We start from the raw sequence: 17,770 nt of genomic DNA on the forward strand, positions 1-17,770 counted from the left end.
GATCTGCCCCCGGTTTCCTCCTGGCCAATATGCCCATAAATAACAAGGGTCAAATACGAGATAGCTTGGGAAGGGTTATGCTAGGCCTGGTAAGGGAGAAAAGGGGTTAGACTTGAAAGGAGATACAGGATGTAGCCAATATGTCCAGCAGGAGCCAGAAAATATGCTTAGGACTGTATTCTGAGAGTGCTGGATCGAGGAGGAGAACATAAGATTTGATAAAACACAGTTTATTGATTTTGGAACACTCCGTCAAGATACAGAGTTTAACATCCTGGCAAGGACCCTACCAGATAGCACAAACACACTAATGTTAGAGTGGCTCCTGTGACATGGAAATAGTAAGAGCCTACAGAAAAGCTGGTGAAGCCAGAAATGCTATAGTAAAGAGTCGCTATGCCAGACAACAGGAATAAAAGGCTCAGAGAACTAGGAATGTTGGGTAGATACATGTTGTAAGGTCAGAAAAACCATCAGATGTCTTCGGCCCTGAGGCAGGGCCTGACAGATGACAGCATCAACTACAGTCTACCCCATGTACCTCTTAGATTCATTTCTTCATATAATTTCTGGAAGTAACTCCCCTAGGATTCCCACTAGTCTCTTTCCCCAAAGGAAACTTACAAAGGAGAAGGTTAGTGGGAGAGTCTGCAGCACCTGCCACTTGCATCTGGTCTCAGAGCTGTAATTGATACTCACCATTTCCCTCTTCTACTGCCATTCTAGACTCTCCTCACCCTTAGCGAGCACCTCTGTTGGGCTGAGTGACTTACCCGGTGGTGTGATACAGATCCTTATTTCTGAGCAGTCTGAGCTCCTGAGCAGTCTGAGTTACCATGCTCTACTTGTGTATTTACAGGTATCATTGGCAAAGGGAGACCAACAAGCACTCAAGGGGATCCCTGGGTACCAAACATATTCTTCCCGGCCATCATTATGTAACCATAGTTCTAGTTCTTCATGAGATTTGGGTAGACAAAGATGTCTTCAGAGGGCATATAAAACATTCACTCTAAGAGAAAAAAAGATACTTTTTATTACATAAAATCAAGAATTTTTTTAGATCAAAAAACTTCAAAGGAGCGAAAAAAATTCACAAACTATGCTCAACATTCAGTAATAACCTAAATGGAAAAAGAATTTGAAAAAGGATAGATACATGTATATATATAAGTGAAAAACAAAATCCACAAAGTGAGATAATTGATTTTTAAGATATAAAAATATGCTGATAGCAATCCCACTACTGGGCATATGCCCTGAGAAAACCATAATTCAAAAAGAGTCATGTACCACAATGTTCATTGCAGCACTATTTACAATAGCAAGGACGTGGAAGCAACCTAAGTGTCCATAGACAGATGAATGGATAAAGAAGATGTGGCACATATGTACAATGGAATATTACTCAGCCATAAAAAGAAACGAAATTGAGTTATTTGTAGTGAGGTGGATGGACCTAGGGACTGTCATACAGAGTGAAGTAAGTCAGAAAGAGAAAAACAAATATCGTGTGCTAACACATATATATGGAATCTAAAAATAAAAAATGGTTCTGATGAATCTAGGGGCAGGACAGGAATAAAGACGCAGACATAGAGAATGGACTTGGGGACATGGAGTGGGGGAAGGGGAAGCTGGGATGAAGTGAGAGAGTGGCATGGACATATATACACTACCAAATGTAAAATAGATAGCTAGTGGGAAGCAGCTGCATGGCACAGGGAGATCAGCTCGGTGCTTTGTGTCCACCTAGAGGGTTGGGATAAGGAGGGTGGGAGGGAGACGCAAGAGGGAGGGGATATGGGGATATATGTATGCATATAGCTGATTCACTTTGTTATACAGCAGAAACTAACAACACTGTAAAGCAATTATACTCCAATAAAGTTGTTAAAAAAATCTGCTGATAGATGTTCAGCTAATATAAGGAAATTACAAATCACATAGAAGGAAAAGGTTAACCCAATAGAAAATGGGCAAAAGACTTAGGCTTCTCACAAAGGAAGATATCTAGATGGCCAGTAAGTACACGCAAAGCTACATGTTATTAGTCATAAACAAAATGTGAATTGGAACCCTAGTGGATATCACTTCAGTCTTAACCAGGATGGCTAAAGTACAGACGAAAGAAAACACCCAAGAGTTGGTGAAGACATGGAAGGACTGAACTTTCATAAACTGCTTGTCTGGAAAGATAAGTTAGTACAACTACTTGGGCAGTATCTGCTAAAGCTACACATACACACCCTATGTAGTAAACGCAAATATATACATACACGCACCAAGTGGCCAGAACAAGAATGTTCATAGTAGTAGTATTTTAAACAGTCAAAAACTGATAATGGTCAAATGCCCACTTAACAGTAGAATGGAGAAATAAAGTGTAGTACACTCAATGAAAGACAAACAAGTTAATACTTTATGATTTCATTTATACACTTTTAAAAACCAGGCAAAACTAATAAAAGGAGGAGGGTTAGTCACTGCAAATGGGCACAAGGGGGACTTCTGAGGGGGGCAGTGATGTTCAGTTTCTTGATCTGGGTGGACACATGGATGTGTTCACTTGGAGAAAATTCATTGAGCTGCACATTGACGACTCTGCACTTTCCTATAGATATGTTATACTTCAGTTAAAATGTTAAAAATGAAGTTAGCCAATCAGCCAGATTCTAGGAACTAGCAACTTCTACTTAAAAACAAAACACTGTTGTACTTGCGACCAGATGAAATGTTGTTGGAGTGGTTCAGCATGATGCCTTTTGTATGTTTCATCAGCTCACCAAGTTTGTTCCCTCCCTCACATGCCCAGGTATTCTCTAGCCTATCAGCCTATTTTTCCTCACAGTACTAACTGCTGTTTGAAATTGTTTACTTGTCATACTGTAATGTAGGACAGTACAAACAGGGATCTTGTCTTTTGTTCACTGCTGTATCCTTTGCACCCAGATCAGTGCCTGGCACATAGTAGGAGCTCAATTAATACTTGCTGAGTGAAGGAGAAAAAGTGGTAAGAATATGCATAAAAAGACAAAGGCCTTTGCTTGATCAGAACAAATGAATACTGGGTTGGTTCAGTGATATTCCCATTTTATAGCTACCTACAAGCATCTGTTATTCTTAAAATTAGTGTAGAAAATATGACTTGTTACTGTGAATCTGAAGCTCCCTATCGCCTAATTTCTATATTTCCCATCAAAACAACTATTTCTAAACAGTATTTTCCATAATTTCAGTTTCTTAGGGACACAACTATGCATTTAAGTAGAAAAGACTGAATGTGATAAAGTGATGAAGTGGATGGGCTAGATTATAATCATTACAAAAGTTGAAGGAGGAGGCTATTCTCTGGGGTGAAAGCAGCCAGAGAAGTTTCTGGAAGAAGATGGGTCTTGAGTTTCTGTGAATAATGACTAGGATAGGAGAAGGGACAGGGCCTTCGAGTGAGAGAGGCAACATTGAAACATGAAAGAGGGGCCTTTGTCCATATCCCTCTGGCTGGGATCCAGGGCAACCAGACAGCATCGGGATCGATTGTGGAAGCCCCAGAGAAGTAGGAGGACATGTGTTTCAAGAGCCCAACATAAATGTTCAAGCACCTGGGGCAGCATCCAGTTCCAGCTCATTGCCTTCCTCTTCTATTCCCAGAATCACATTCATTATTATTGTTGATGAAAGCTGCAGGATTTGCTTGTGGCGATGATGTTACTGGTAGGGGAGGTGTGCACGTGTGCGCCAATTCTTGCAGTGTCATAATAGTATTTATTCACTTCCCTAATTCACTAAATTTGTTCCTTTTACAAGCAGTGGTACAAATCTTTTTACGTCCATTAAATAATAATTGAATGTCCATTGTGAGCTAAGGACTGGGGGCAGAAAGATGAAAGACAGTTTTAGCTTTTAAGGAGTTCACTGTCTAGTAGGGCAGAAATAGCAACACAAATAATGACTATTTGGTGTGATATGTACGGCGTCAGAATTATATTTAAAGTACAACAGGAATAGATGGAGACAGTAATCAAAACTGGTGCAGCTTTCAGGGACAAGGACAGATAATTTGACACGTCCATTTGGAACTCCTGGGACATAGTGATCTGGTTGTTTTGAATAAGTGATGTTGTCATTGCCAATCCCGAGCTAATGAAAAGAGAAAAAATGAGGGATAAGCAGGAGCCATAGTTGACTGCTCAAGGGTTAAATCCAGCCAGAAAACAATGGCTTATTTGGCCTACAGAGTTAAAAGAGTAAAAGATTAGTTATCATAATTGCAAAGTAGGGAGATTACAAAAAGATCTGGATTAACAGTTTCCCTTGAGACAGTGGACGATTTGGCAACAAGTGGATTGTGCTCTCTGGTTTGCCATGGTCCCCACCCAGCTCTGCTCATGCAGCTGCTCTTCTCCCTGGCCCCTGTGTGGATTTGAACTTGATCCCTATTTAATGCGACGGTGGGGTCAAAGACCATCTGAGAGTGTCTGTAGCACATAATACTGGGTAATAAAAATCTGTACTTTTGGGTTATGTCAAGATGTTACATACGCATCAGGGAAGACCATTAACACATGGTCATATGTTAAAAGCATTTCACAAATCTGCTGTGGGTTGTACACTCATTGATTAAGACATAACCTTAAAGAATGGAATCACTAGCATCATTCATGTCCTTAACATATTTCATTATTCCAGAGTGGCTGTGAGGATCAAAATAGGATAGCGAATATAAAAGTGTTCTGAAAAAAAAAAAAAAAAAGTGTTCTGTAAAATGGCTGTGGTTTACAAATACAAGAGAGGATATAAAGAACAAAACGAAAGATACAATAAAACTTTCATGATGGCAGAATAAATTTGAGCATGTGAAAGCAGGGGAAGGGAGTGGCATCTGAAGGAATCCTCTAAATTTTAACAAATAACATAAAATTTTTGTATTGGGTAGACTGGGGAGGCATCCTGGTAGTATTCTAGTTCTACTTTCAGAATCAAGGAATGGCTATTGTGGATTAATATAATATGCCCACATTGTTGACGACCCCAAGACACATATCTTAACCTCCTGCTTACAAATCTATTACCCACTCTTCATGAATTTAAGCCTTTCTTGAGCCTGTTAAATGGTTCAAGAAAATTACAGATTAAAAAAAAACAAAACAGGAGAGCTATTAGGCACAAGCAGTACAGTGAATCAAAGTAGATTAGAAACCTTGCAGTGGACGTATCTTTCCTTGGTATTGAATCCAGCAAGTGGAGATGGCTTACAGTTAATAGGCTTGCTGGGTATTTTCTCTCCCTCATCAGAAACTTGGCTCCTTAAATGGCAACTTTCTTCTTATGTTTAGTAAAAGTAGAACTCATACAAATAATAAACCTCTAACGGGGTCTCACTGTAACCGATAAAGATTTCCTCTCCTTTCTCTGGATAAAAGGGAAAGAAATGAAGCTAGTGGGCAGGAGAATAATTTCTCTGAGCACATTTTCCAGAAGTTCCGCCTTTTCGCCAATTTGTATTGTAAGCTGTTAGGATGACATTATGTCTGTTGAGATCAAAGGTAAAACGTATTAGAAGGAGCAATGCAAAGGCAAACCAGTGATAAGTGTGGCGCCCTTTTAATATATTGGGTTGGCCAAAAAGTTCATTTGGGTTTTTCCGTAACATAGTTATTCTCTCATCAGCCAACAGAGCAGTCCCCCAGCCTCCTCCCAAGCACCCCTGGCTAAATTCCCCTAACCTTAGGATCTGGCCCTGAGTGGGGAAATTTTGTTTGGTTAGTCAGGATGAGAGTCTTGAGAGTTGGGTGGTTTTCCTCCCTTCTGCAAGCAAGCTATCAAAGAATGGAAGGCAGATGCTCCAAGACAACAGTGGTTGTCAAACATGGATGCCAACAGAATCACTTGGGGAAGCTTTAAAAAAATTACCCAGCTTCACTGCCGCCCCCCTCCGCCATCAATTAAAACAGAATCTCTGGAGGTGGAGTTCAGGCACTGGGATGTTTTAAACGCTCCTTAGGTGATTTGTAATGTGCAGTGTATGTGAAAACCACAGCCTTCAAGATGCAGGTCAGCTTCTGCAGCCATTGCAGGACTTTACAGAGGTGTCCATGTCAGTTCAGTGGTCAGCAACCATCCTCAGATGAGTCGGTAGACCAGTAAATGGTCACCTGAGGATAGATCGCCTTCCCTCTTGCTTTCCTCCTGCCTGCCATCCCAATCCTCCACCTCCTCCCCCTGCTTTCTCCACTTTTGTGTACATCTGCCGTTTTATTGGGCCAGTACCCATTCACGCTGCTTCTAGAAATAGCATCTCAGTTCTGCAAAACCCCTTAGCCCCTAACTCTCAACCTTGACTCCACCCACAGCTCCAGAAGTACCCTGTGACTCCAACTTGACCAATAAGAATATGAACTCGCCTTACCCTAGAGTGATTGGGTCAGGGCTGGGCACGTGACTGGATCCCAGCCAATGAAGGGCGAGTTCTCAGTGCTGAGACAGGCGTCCTTGCATTTAGGCGTAGGAGTTGCTGTCTGCCGTCCTATCACCGTGGGTGTGGCCGGCCTAAAATGGAGTCAGCTCTGAGAAATGCTGATGTGTCAGCAGGAGAGAAGGAAACCTGGAGTAGTCAGGCGTCTGGAGTGGGCCATGTGCAAAGTTGGATCCACCCTGGACTTCCCAGCTGTGGCAGCCCTCCGCTCCCTTTCTTGCTGAGCTGATTTGTATTGGCCCTTCTGTCACATTGCTGGTTGGTGACCTGGCTGACTTACCCATTCTCGCCCCTGGGAAGTGTCGTTTAAGTCTTCTCTTTGGACGGAGGGAGAAGATGCCCAGAGGCCTTCTCCATCAGCGGGCCCTGTCAGACGAAGCCAGCCCAGAGGCTCAGTGAGAGTAGAAAATGGCACCCGTTCTAGGCTGACACCGCCGCACGCGTGGAGAGCGGGGCGCTGGCTCGATTTCAGACCCCTCCTTCCTCTGGGTGATCTGGTGCAGGGGACAACGTGAACAGTGGCCTCAAGGGCAGCCCAGGCATGGCATACTTGGCCTTGGGCAGAAGCCTCTCACTGGGGACTCTGCTGGGGGAATCCTAAGTCCCTTGATTTAGTTTCCCCATAGATTTGGTGAGAAACAATCCCAGCTCATGCCCCTCTCTCATGGTACAGTGTCACCAAGGCGACCTGCAGAAGAGTATTTAGTTACCGAGTCCTCCGTTTGATTCTCAGTTTTGAATAAAAGCACATATTTTGTAAGACTTTGGCAGCTATCAAGAGCTTTATAGCTAATATTTATTGAGGACTTACTGTGTATCAGACATCATATATAGGAAACATATCATGTATATGTCTCAGATTATTTATTACATAAAATATTCATTTTATTTTTATAAGAATTATAGGAGTTTGTTACTGTTATTTTGTATATGAGAAAACCAAGGCACAGAGGGTTTAAGTAATTTGCTCACAGTCACACAGCCATGAAGTTGCAGACCTGGGATTCCAAACCCCAGAATTTGTATTCCAGAGCCTGGGTTCTGAAGCAGAATGCTTTATCCCAGCCTCATCAAGGCTACTTGCTCAATCCAGAAAAAAATATAGTCATTTACGGCAGAAAAAAAGAAAAGGTTGCAAGATGCAGGGTCGGTGCCTTTGGCAAGCCAGTCATTTCTTTCCAGTATGTGTGCAGCCACCCTCCTTCCTCTCCTGAATGGAACGTTTGCTCTGCTGGAAGTGGGCATGGTTATATAAATACATATTGATTTTGAGAGGCTGCTCCAGGGCTGAGGGACAGAGTAACTGGGGAATCAGACTGCTGTGACCACGTTCCAGGTCCAGATACAAAACCTGATCAGTGAGACCATAAAGTATGCTTTGTTGACAGAAGGAGGTGTTTAGCAACATTTTCCCTTTTCAGTTTAGTATGCAAGTAGCATTTGATTCCCTGGACGTTTTTATTTCTAACCAAAGCTCTGAAATGCAGCCTAATTAGCATCATTGCCTCGAAAGTGGAGCTTTTCTCTCCTAGGGAATGGGGGGCCTTCAGAGAGCACTTCTTGCCTGTTGTCCCCACTTGCTGTACACTGATTTCAGTGTGTTCAGCTTGTCCCTCCTTGCCCCAAATAGCCCAGTAGAACAAAGAGAATATAATCTTACTTCTTGCCACACCTTGCATTTTGTTCCCTTTTTTCTTCTTTCTTGGTAAGGTTGAAAAATACATTTCAATATGGCTATTCTCTCCTGTGGTTGGAGGCCAGCCCTGAGATTTCAAAGAAAACTCCTTTGTTCAAGATTTAAGAAAATAATCACTGCAAAGCAAACATTGATATGACTTTTAATGGCCATTTACCTGATTAATATCCTTTCATGCTACAAGGCAGCATGAGACACAGTGCTTTAATGAAAGCCAACAACAAAGCGTGGACCAGGTGTGTTACTAAGAAACAATCTCTTGTGTGATTTAATTAGTTCAAAGCATTGCATGGAGCAATTATAAGCAACCTTGCAGAGGTGGCAGCAGTATGGAGCCCTCTGCTCTAAATTGGTTTTTTAAAGAAAGGCATCATGATTTAATAACTGTGCATCTCTAGTGAAAGAAGAAACCCCTCTTTAATTGGGAGCAAAAGGGAAAAAATAATACGCTAATCACAATTTTTAGATCTTTCCCCACTTCCCCTTACCTCTAATTGGGTACAAAAATAATAATAATAATTTTCAGCCATTTCTTGGAGAACGTGAAAATGATTGTTTCTGTTATGTTTTTTTCCTCTGTTCCTTGAACTCCTCAGTACCATTTTTGAGGTGGCATCTTTGGAGAAAACCTGGAATAACCCCACCTGGTCAGGCTGAATGCGGGACACCCTGTAATTTTAAGAGTTGCCTTTATTGCATGCTTACATATAAAAGAAATGGGAGTTGTGATGGTTTGATGGGGCCTTTTTTTTTTAAATCCTCATGCTTGGTTTAATGATGTGTCAACCTGCCACGGAAAGATTGACTGGCATAATGCTTATTACTTAAGATAAAGATAGATTTCTTGTGTGATATGGGAGCTTTACAATAGATAGGGTCTTATCAGGGAAAGTCTGCCTAACCCAGGTAGGATTTGTGATTGACTTCTACATTTCAGTTCTCTATACTTCTACTTAAATTATGGAGACAAGTGTTCAGTGCAGAGAGAGAGAAACACAGATTAGAGAACAAAAATTGAAACGTCCCTTCTTCATCAAGCTCCTGTGCACTTCCTCCCTCGGGAGTCTGGGGTGAACGTGTGCCCTCCGAGGACCAGATTTCCTTGAGTATGGGAGATTGAACATCACACACCATCAGAGAGTCCTTTATCTTTGGGGTCACTGGGCAACGCTGAGTGGAATCGCTTTGGGGCCTTTTAGTATGTGCAGATCTCCTGATCTATAAAGTCTCATCTAGGACTCGGGGTCCATATCCGGCATTGGGTTTTGATGCCTCAGGCCAGTGATGAGTTAGAGAGAGATAAGGCATTGGTGATGGTAGTTGTCAGCCTCAGTGGTTTGTAAGCCGTGGCTTGCCACAGGCCTGTTTTTGTGAAGAATGTTTTATTGGAACACAGCCACCCCCATTCATTTCCATATTGTACTGCAGTGACAGAACTGAGTGATTGCCACGGAGACCATCTGGCCCACAAAGCCAAAAATACTTACTTGGCCCTTTGTGGAAAAGTTCACTGACCACTGAAAGTGGTCGGAGATGATTTCTGATGAGCAGCCCTTGCCTTTGCAGCCTGTTAGGTGGGAACGATCCGAGAGGGACCCTCCTCCCCTGTTTCTCAGTATCCAAGTGGCTTAGGCTGAGGAGGAAAGTTGCATTTGGGATTTGAGCAGTGCACTGAGAGGCCATTCCCAGGCTGGAGGTGGAGTCCCTGATACATTTTGAGTCCAGCTGGAAGTGTTGAGGAAACATCGTTTAGCTCTTGGAAAATTACGGTTTATAAATCGGTGGATCACAGGCTGTGGGACTACACAGCCATAGGCACTAAGCTCTTTTTGTGGATAAAATGCATAAACCTTGAACATAGAATCTTTTCTTATAGACACATTTTTAATTTCAAAAGAAAATTCATTTGCTAAAAGTATTTGAACAGTAAAGGTGAGATTCAAAATGCCTGACAACAGTTTGGTACGGGACCTGACCAGTTGGGTTGATGCCAGCCATGAAGCAAGAAGTGCCGCCTAATGGTCTGCCCCAGCGCAGTGTGTACTCTGCTAATGGCCCCTTTGACCACCCACCCCTTACTCTCATCCATTTTGTTCCCTTTCCTATCGTTCTTAGTTTGGCATGTAACTTTCTGGAGAGTGTTGTAGGCTTTTATGTACACACTCAGTGAATTTGGAGTATTTTGGGGAAGTTTTTAATCAAAGCATGAATATAGCTATTCCAAAACATTTCTTCTTAGTGGATCTTTTAGAACTAATACAGATAGATCTACTTCATTCCTTTTAGCTGCTGTGTGATACAACGTAGTATAGGTATTCTTAAACACCCATAGGAACTATTTTTCAAATGAATGCAGATGTTATTAATAAAACACTAGTTCGTTTAAAACGTCACTAAACTCAGAATGTATTTTAGCATGTGGAAACAAACATAGCAGATATCATGGGGATCTGAGAAATATTTTCTGTTAAAAAGAAATAACAGAAAACAAAATCAAAACCAAGTATGTATATTCACATATTTGCCTGCTTGGGCAAAAAAAGTCTTCGGAAGGATCCAAAAAGCAACCCTGAAAACTAATAAAGTCATTGCCTTTAAGGAATGAACTAGAGGATGGGATGAGTAGGAGACAATTCTTTGGTAGATTTAAGATTTCAGATCATGTCTAACTATATTATTTGTTTTGAAGAACAAAATAATAACACAAGCAGAAGGAAGTGTCTTGGTGGTTGACGTAGGGATCCCCTGGTCAAGCCTGTGACCAATAACAATTGTTCTCCTATCAGACCAAATAATTGAGTACTTAAATTACTATCAACAACCTCCAGGGAGGTCTGAGGCTAGATTGAAAATCTTTTTTTGAAAAACTAAACATAAAACATAGATCCACTAAATTAAAAATAATTTCATTGAAACTTAAATAATCCCCAGGAGGCCCAGCCCAGCAAGCAGCAGCTGCTGCTCCTCGGGGCCCTCCCCTCCCCCAGCCTGCGTTTGACCTGTGGGTCCCAGGGGTCATCTGCTCAGAGCCGCCTCCCTTAACCCTTCTGGCCTGGGAGTGGCAAGGGATAGAGGGGCAGCTGTTTCTGAGAGACAGTGGGCCCAGACGCCAAGGTTGGGGCCTCAGGCCTCAGTCCCCCACCCCCTTCCCAGACAGCAGGGTTGAGGAAGAAGGAAGCTTTGTCTCTTCCTTCACCCCTAGGGCCTATAAGGACCCCCAGAAATCCTTTCAGCTAGGATGAGAGATTTCTGAATGTATATCATGGGGAATATGTCCATACCAGCAGCTAGATTCCTCTTTTTATTATCTTCCGTAATAATAACAGATGTTTATTGAGTCTTTACTCTGTGCCAGACAGTTTGCTAGGAGGTTAATTATTGAATTATTTTATATACGTTGAGTTGGGATCTGAACACCAGAGCTAGTGCTTCTAACCACCCTGTAATCATGCTCTTCCTGTGTCCCAAAGGCTGACCCTCACATTTAGATGCCAGAATAAATACTCCTATTCACCCAATAAGGGATGAGATGACCCAGAAATCCTGCATTGGGAGCTGCCAAATGTAATGTTTAACCTCGGAAATGATTGGCTTAAGATGCAGTAATCATGCCATCAGGACCAAGAAATGTGTTCAGAGTCTTTTGTGTGTAAGGAACTGGAAAAGATAAAGAAGTATAATAATATTCAATATGTACTGAGTGCTGACTTTGTGCCAGGCCCTGTTCTAAGATCTCTGCTATTACATTTACTCACAGTAATCCTGTGGGAAGAGATTTATCATTTCCCGCACTTTACAGATGAGGAAACTGAGGCCTGCAGAGATCACCTTGTATTTTCTGTGCTATATCCCTAGAAACAAACATTTCTTTGAGAAGCCCTGATTCCTTCCAATGAAGAATGGTATTTAGAAACCAAGTTCTGGTCACTGGATGTGCTCATTGTTCACTGGTATGTCACTGCTTATAGGTTCTCTCAATGGACAGAACTAGAAAATACACGTATGTATACTAACCAATATATACACACATATCTATAATTATTTCTGTATCTGCCTATATATAAATTAAATTTACATGAGTTTATACCTTTGTTTCTGACTCCAATTCAGCACCCATTACAGATTTAACTTTAGCTTTTCTCCCTGTTTATTTGCAAATTTCTTTCTCTGACAGTGAGAATCCTGGCTCCCATTATCTACCATTTATTTACATATTTGTTCAAGTCTAGTATACATGTAGCTCCAGAATTATTAGTCCATATCCCTGAGAGAAACAACTAAATAAAGTGCAGTGATTATATACAGTTCTTTTTTTCTTTAGCTTTACAGTTCCTAGTCAAAATACCATTTTCCACAGTTACTTAGGTCACCAGTCTGCTCTTTTGGTCAAACTGGAAGCAGGTGCATTAGTGCAGTTTGCTAATATTTTCAGTTCTCTTCTTTTGGGAGGTTAGAACTTTCTTGCCCTCACTAGGTTAGGTAAGAACATGTTACTTGTTTTGCCCAGTGCAGTGTAAGAGAAGGTGACATGTTTTGTTCCCAGGAAGAAGGATTTGATTACTTGGTGTGAGATTCTCCATCCTTCCCTTCCCCTGTCTTGGCAGTTGTGGAAGCATAAGTTGCTATAAAAGTATGAGCTGATTCATTACACAGAAGGCAGCAGCCTGGGAGAATCATCTAGAACCAGAGTGGATTTTGCATGAGAAAAAAACATTTATTGTTGTAAGCCCCTGAGATCTTGGAGTTGTTCGTTACTGCCGCACGGCTATGATCTTACCTGATACATAAATAAATGTAATAATTAAGAATGATAAGCTATTAAAAAGTAAACTCCACATCCTATGGGGAAAATTAGTGGTATAGATAAATGCTCTGAATAGCGGTTCTTAAAGCTGTTTGTGTTCACAAATCCGTTTGCAGATCTGATGAAAGCTATCTGCTATCTTCTTCCCAAAATACATGAAGTCACATATACACAATATTTTACATTCCATTTCAGCCACGTGCAGAGACTCCCTGAAGCCTATCTAGATCATGTGGCCCATCTCACGTGGGCAGCTGCTAGTCATCTTCACCGACTGCTGCCATGTGGGGTTGCGGGCTCATTGTTTAGGGCGTAAACCTTTGGTAATAAGGTTCAGATTGCTCCCTGCAGGTGGAGGCAGTCTGAGAGAGCCTCTTGGAGGAGGTGCCTTTCAGGCTGAACCTGAAAGGAAAGGCAGGAGAGAGTGGGAATCAGATTTTAGGTGGAGGTCATAAAGGCAGGAAGTAGCAGATGGTGTCCTTAAACTCAGGGCAAGCTTACTCCAGATGCCACCATTTAAACCTCTATGTAAGACAGTATTGGCCCCCATGGAATTTCTTTTCACTGTTTCAGGGAGGCAAGAAGGAAACCTAACCCTGACACTGTGTGTTGAGCAAGGCTCTGAAACCCTTGAGTGGTTGCAAACTCTGATGCCCTTAGTGCCTGGCAGGTTAGTGAGTGAAGTAAGCCAAGTGAAGGACAATGGGGAGTGGAGTGGACTGCAGTGGATTGGAGAGCACGTGGCCCAGCTCAAATGGGCAGCTGCTGTTTATCTTCCTGGACAGCTGCCGTGGGGGAATGTGAATTCAGTGTGCCACTCTTCCAATTCTTCAAGAGAAAATGTAAATCTGGTGGGGTTTTTTGGTAAAATATTCTGATATGTTAAAAAGAGACAAAGCGTGTATGGCCACGAGGGCCACCATGTATAATTGGGTAGGTTGTGTTTTAGCTGGGGGTCCTAGAGTAGGTCCACACAGATGAAGGTATGTCATTTTCTAACTCATACACAGGTGCATATAGGGCTGCATAAGCCCAGATGAAGTTATATCCAGGCTGCACGCCTCCAATTTGAGGCCTCCGATTTGGGAGAAGCTTGCTTTCTCTGGTCCCAGCAGGCCTTTCTGTAAGTGAGTGTGAATAGCCTACAAGGCACACCCAGTTCAAGGCAATCAGCTCTCTCACCTGTGTGTGAGGACCCAGTTCCCCTCTGGCTGGCATTCAGGCCCACAAGGTGAGGGAGGTATTAGTGGACATTTAGAATCTGGCTGCTGGGCACCTCTACCTGGTGCCTGTTTTCATGAATGACAGCATAACCTTATTTTCTAGGCAGCCATGCAAAATATAATCACATGGTTCTTGTCTACCCAAAGATGGACTAAAAACAAAAGCAGGGTAAAATTACACATGAACACTTGCTGTACAGCACACATAACACTGGTAGTTTGGAAAGGAGGAAGTGTCTTAGCTATCATTAGAGGCACTGGTATATTTCCCTAGTATTATAGTAGGAATTCCATGAACAACACCTTGCTGTAGTTTTCTGTTTTTCTCTCTTTTTTTTGGACTATACAGTTTCCAGGGCAATAAAAGTTGGTGGAAAGGTGTTTGGGGTTTTCCCACCAGAACAGCAGGCTTCCATTCTCCTTGCTGGGCCTCTGGGCCTCTGAGAGATACCATCACACCAGACTTTAGGGGTGAATGGTATGTCCCAAAGCAGGCTCTGACCCATGGAAAAGAGGAAGGAATTCACTGGACTGAAGGGTGTGATTATGGTTGCAGATTTGCTTCATGACCTTGTAGGGCCCCAAGACTCTATCTGAAGCAGTGAGTGTCCTCTGGCTTTTGCTAGCTGGTCATGATAGACCAAGTAGAGCACCCACTGAGTAGAGATGGGGCCAATGGCTTAGAAATAATGCAGACATTACAAGAATGCACAGTCCACACAAAATCTGCTGTATGTACAGAGAACACAGAGAAGAAATGTGAAGGGGTAATGCTCCTATTTTAAAGAAATCTTTTCTAGTACATTATTGATAAGGCTATTGTCTTTTATTTTTTCTTTCTTTCTTTTTTTGGTTTTGTTTTTTGTAATTTTCTTTTGCTGCCATTGTAGTTCTAACACTCCTCCCGTCTCCCATGGGATTATTTTTAGTTACAATGTGCCTCAAGGGGGCCAATCTCCAAAAAAAGAAAAAGAAAAGGAAAAAAAAAATCCTATTAGAAACCTAATGAGCCTCTTTAGTTTCTTTTTTTATTTTTTCCCCTTCTGGCCTTGTTACATAATCAGGAAAAGAGAGAAGGCACTTGTATATGTTGCTGTTAGGGAACCTGCTTTGTGGCATGTAGGTGGGAGGCATTACACAGGCTTAGTGCTTATAGCCAGTGTCCGGAATTTAACGGGCATTCGGTAATGTAGTGCTTCTCAACTATATCTGTGTAATGGAAACTTTCTGAGATCTTGATACAGTAGGTCTTGGATAGGATCTAGGCATCCATAGTTTTTAAAATCTTCAAAGGTAATTCTGACATATAGCCAGGGGAGGAAATGTGTATTTAATATATGGAAATATAATTGAATTAAGGAAGGAGTAAAACTGCAACTAGACCAAGAAGCAATTGTGTTAGAGTTAAGACTAGAACTCTTTAATATCACAACGTGAACCTGAAATTGTTATCAGTTTTGGCTGTGCTAGGGCTCGCGGTGTTCTCCTCCTAGGCTTGATGAGGGATTAGTAGGGGTGGGTACACATTGCACCACTCATTTACTCATTTAATAAATATGTATTGTGATTCTCTTGAGCAGCCATAGAAAACACATACACAGATTAAAAACACACAGAGGAAAAAAAATGAAATTCTGAAAAGTATTTAATGAATACAAAAGATGGCAGGAAAGGAGGATCAAGGATCAGAGAATAGAAGAAGAAAAATAGAAAAAAACCCCAAAATCCCAAGGATCAGAGACTAGAAGAGGAAAAATAGGGGAAAAAACCCCAAAATAGTATATTTATTTATTTTGGCCACGCTGTGCGGCATGTGGGATCTTAGTTCCCCGACCAGGGATTGAACCCAATACCCCTGGCATCAGAGTCTTAGCCACTGGACCAACAGGGAAGTCCCCCCAAATACTATATTTAAACCCAGTCTTTATCAATAACTATTTACATTTAAGTGGGAACAAATACTCCCATTACAAAGCCAAGATTATCAGAATGGATAAACAACTAAGTGCAGTCTACAGTTGATGCACCTTAAATATAAAATTGCAGGTAGACTAAAAGTCAAAAGAGGAAAAAGATAAACCGTGCAAACACTACTCATGAGAAAACTGGTATGCCTCTGTTAATCAGAAAAAAAAGACTTCAAAACAGGAAGTATTACCAGACATAAGAGAGAGATATTTCCTAAGAATAGGGCTGATTCGTTGAGAACATAATCCTAAATTTATGTGTGTCTAATAGTGCATCAAACTACTTGCAATAAACATTGACAGAACTAAAGGGAGAAATTGATCAATCCACAATCAGAGTTGGAGACCTCAACATTCCTTTCTCAATAACTGAAAGAAAAGGAGACAAAAAAATCAGAAAGGGTATAGATGACGTGAACAACAGTCTCAACCAATATGACTTAATAGACATTTATAAAATTCTTACAATCAACAGATGTAGGATACACATTCTTATCTAGGATACATTAAAGACTAAGCAAGATAGACAGATTCTGGACCATAAAACAAGTCCTCCAAAATTTCAAAAGTTGAAATAATACAAAATATGTTCTCTGAACATGGTAAAATTAAATTAGAAATCAATAATAAAAATATATCTACAAATTCCCCAAATATTTGGAAACTAAAAACACACTACTAAATAACCGGTGATTCAAAGAAGAATTCATAAGGGAAATTAGAAACAATTTTGAACTAAATGACAATAAAAACATATCAAAATCTGTAGGGCACAGCTAATGTGCTAAGGCAGAAAATCATACTTTTAAATGCTTATATTAGAAAAGAAGAACGATCTAAAATAAATTATATAAGCTTCTACCTGAAAAGCTAAGAAAAACAGCAACTAAAGCCAAAGTAAGTAAAAAGAATGAACATAAAAATGGAAAACAATAGATATATCAAGTCCAATAGTTGATTATTGAACAGATATTAACAAAGTTGGTAAACTACTAACAAGACTGATCAAGAAAGAAGAGAGAAAACACAAAAATCAATGTTAAGTATTAAACAAGGTGTCAAAATAGATTTCTTTATGCCACCAAATTTTACAACACTGTTAAAAAATGCAACTTATCAAAACTGATTAGAGGATAGATAGATGACCAGAATAGCTCTAAATATTCATTAAAAATTGAACTCTAAGCCTGCTGGGAAATGCAGATTCAAACCGCAGTAAGATGGGAATTCCCTGGCGGTCCAGTGGTTAGGACTTGGCACTTTCACTGCTGAGGCTGAGTTTGATCCCTGGTCAGGGAACTAAGATCCTGCAGACCAAAAAAACCAAAAACAAACAGCAACAACAAAAGGAACACGTAAAGATACTACTATGTGTTAACGAAAACCTATAAAATTTGAAAAGACTAGCAATATCTAATGCTGGAAGGGATGCAGAGCAACTGGACTGCTCACGTATTGTTGGTGGAGGTAGGAAATTGCACAACTACTTTGAAAAACTGGCAGTTTCTTATTTAAACATACACCCACGCTATGGTCCAACCGTTCAGCTTCTACCTATGTACCCAAGAGAAGTGGAAGCACATTTCTACAAAATGACTTGTGCAA

This window comes from Monodon monoceros, unplaced genomic scaffold (genome assembly GCF_005190385.1).
Source record: "Monodon monoceros isolate NGI ecotype Baffin Bay Population unplaced genomic scaffold, NGI_Narwhal_1 Super_Scaffold_10, whole genome shotgun sequence".
In the NCBI taxonomy this organism is placed as follows: Eukaryota; Metazoa; Chordata; class Mammalia; order Artiodactyla; family Monodontidae; genus Monodon; species Monodon monoceros.